At 49.4% G+C, this 2579-nt stretch overlaps 1 pseudogene; it reads left to right on the top strand.

Moving 5' to 3' along the window:
* The first annotated feature begins 1560 nt into the window (after positions 1 to 1560).
* Positions 1561 to 2378, top strand: LOC102752427 (annotated as a pseudogene).
* Positions 2379 to 2579: the final 201 nt, after the last annotated feature.

Genomic DNA, 2579 nt, shown 5'->3' with positions numbered 1-2579 from the left:
TGCGTTACTCTTTCCTCCTAGTTGTAGGACTTCCACTCAGCCAGCGTTCCTGTGGTTCTGGATGGTGTCCGTTCTGTCTTTTAGTTTCACTTTTGAAATGGTTGTTCAAGGCAGCAAACTCTGGCGTTAACCTATGCCGCCATCTTGGTTCTCCATTATTTTTGAGATTTTGATTTCAATTCTTTTGGATAAATATCCAGATCTGAAATTGGTGGATCATATGTTCTATTTTTTAACATTTTGAGGAACCTTCATACCATTTTCCGTAGCAGCTGCATCGAAATTTCTACCAGCAGTGTACAGCATTCCAATTTTTCCACATCTTCAACACTTTTTTTGTTTTTTCATAATTGCCATCCTAACAGGTGTAAAGCATTATCTCACTGACTTTGATTTGTATTTTTCTTCTGCCATTAGTTTCAAGTTTTGTTTTATGTTTGGCAAATGATTTGTATAATTTCAGTCTTCTTAAATTTGCTTAAATTTGTTTTGTTATCTAATAAGTGATTTATTCTGGAGAATGTTCTGTATGTACTTGAGAAGAATGTGTATTCTATTATTGTTAGGTGGAATGTTTCCTTAAATCCATTTGGTTTACAGTGGATTCAAGTTCTCTAATTTCCTGTTGATTCTTTGTCTGTATTTTTTTCTGTTACTGGAAGAGGGATAGTAAAGTTGCCAACTATTATTGTGTTTCCCTGTATTTCTCCCTTCATTTCTGTCAGAGTTTGCTTCATATATCATGTACTCAGATGTTGGATGCCTATCCTAATATATAAAAACCCGGGGTCTGTAATGACCGAACAGATTACAGGTCCATCTCCCCACTCCGCCCCCTGGCCTTCAGGCTCCATTGATCATGGGATGGCTAATGGGGAACCAGGGTCACTCAGGCTCCAATGAATCTGTAGCAGCAGTGACTGGTGAGCGGGCGGAAGGCAGATCGCTTGGTCCCTCCCCCAGCCCGCAGGCTCCCATTGATCAGGGGATGACTAACAGGGAACCAGAGTGAGTGGCACGGGGTCTGGTGAGCAGCTGGAAGGCAGGCCTCTGGTCCCTCCTCCTGGCCCTCAGATTCCAATTCATTGGTAGCCGAGGTGGAGCGGAACTGGGGACTGGCTTTCTTAGTAGTCCTGTAGTTTCAATCTCCAGAGGACAGGCCAGGCAGCAATGGACCAGCGCCTCTGGCACGATCCCGACAGCGCTGCCGACCTCCTAGAATTTGGCCTCGGGCACTGCGACTGCTTCTCCTCCATAGACACTCCACAAGGAAGAAAGGATACCACCGGCAGCGGCAGGGGTGACCAGCAGTGACTGACTGCTCTCCCTGTGCTTCCTCCAGGTCACTTGAGCCGGCCCCCGCCCGCCCCACTCTATATGAAATGTGATCACTGCACTTGGAAGGAATGTAGTAAAAAAATGAAAACCGATAACCACGAGAATGCTGCAGTCAACATCCAGAGTCCAGCTCAGGAGAACTGAGAGAAGGGAGAATTCTATAAGGTGGCCTATGCCAAGATATTTCTGAGTGACTGCCTGGCATGTGACAGTTGTGTGACCACAGAGGAAGGAGTCCAAGTTTCTCAACAGAACACCAAGGACTTCTGTGTTCTGAACCTTAATAAGAAATGTGATACCTCACAGCACAAGGTACTGGCAGTGTCCATGTACCTTATTTTGCTGGTAAATTTAGCCTCAGTGTCATTAATGCATCCAGAAGGCTCTGCAGCTTTCTCAAATGCCTTTGGGCACACTGTCTTTGACATGAAGAAAGCTGTGTGCTTCAGCAACCTGGAGAGGCGGAAGGAATTTGTGTGTCGGTATGCCAGCACCATGAGGAAGAGCCCCGGCTACCCATGCTGACCTCTGCCTACCCCTGCTGGGACCAATAGGCAGAGCGTGTGCTGGGTCACCCCATCACCCCCACCTCTGCATGGCCAAGTCTCCCCAGCAGTACATGGGCTTTTTGGTGAAGAATTACTTCAACAGATGACAGAACCTGTCCCCAGACAAGATTTTCCACATCATTGTGGCACCGTGTTATGACAAGAAACTGGAGGCCCTTTGCGAAGATGTTCCCACAGCTTCACACACTTCCCAGGGTCCTGACTGTGTTAACCTTAGGTGAAATTGCCCAGATAATGGAGCAAAGTGACCTCGCCTCGGATGATGCTGCTGTGGACACGCTGTTTGGAGACATGAAGGAGAAGGAGGTGAGGCTCCACGAGGGTGCTAGCTCTGACAGGTACCTGGTGCACATCTTCAGGCACATGGCCAAGGAACTGTTCAACGAGGACGTGGGAGTGCTCACCTACCGCACCCTGAGGAAGTTCCCCTGCCACTTCGTGGAGGTCCTGGCCTGCTCCAGGCATGCCTAAGCGGCAGGGGCCAGGGCCTGGCCCAGGCGGACAACGGGTGTGAAGACAAGGCGCTGCGGCGGCAGATAGAAGGCATCTACGCTGTCATCTCAGTGTGGCCCCCGGAGACCAGCACCCATGTGCAGGAGCTATACCAGGAGTGGCTGGGGCGGCAGTGGGGAGAGGCGGGGGGGCGACTCCCCCTGAGCCCAGCCCTGCACA

The sequence above is a fragment of the Myotis davidii genome, unplaced genomic scaffold (assembly GCF_000327345.1).
Source record: "Myotis davidii unplaced genomic scaffold, ASM32734v1 scaffold3188, whole genome shotgun sequence".
In the NCBI taxonomy this organism is placed as follows: domain Eukaryota; kingdom Metazoa; phylum Chordata; class Mammalia; order Chiroptera; family Vespertilionidae; genus Myotis; species Myotis davidii.
Note: the sequence above shows the minus strand (reverse complement) of the source record. Positions and strands in the feature narration are given on the sequence as shown.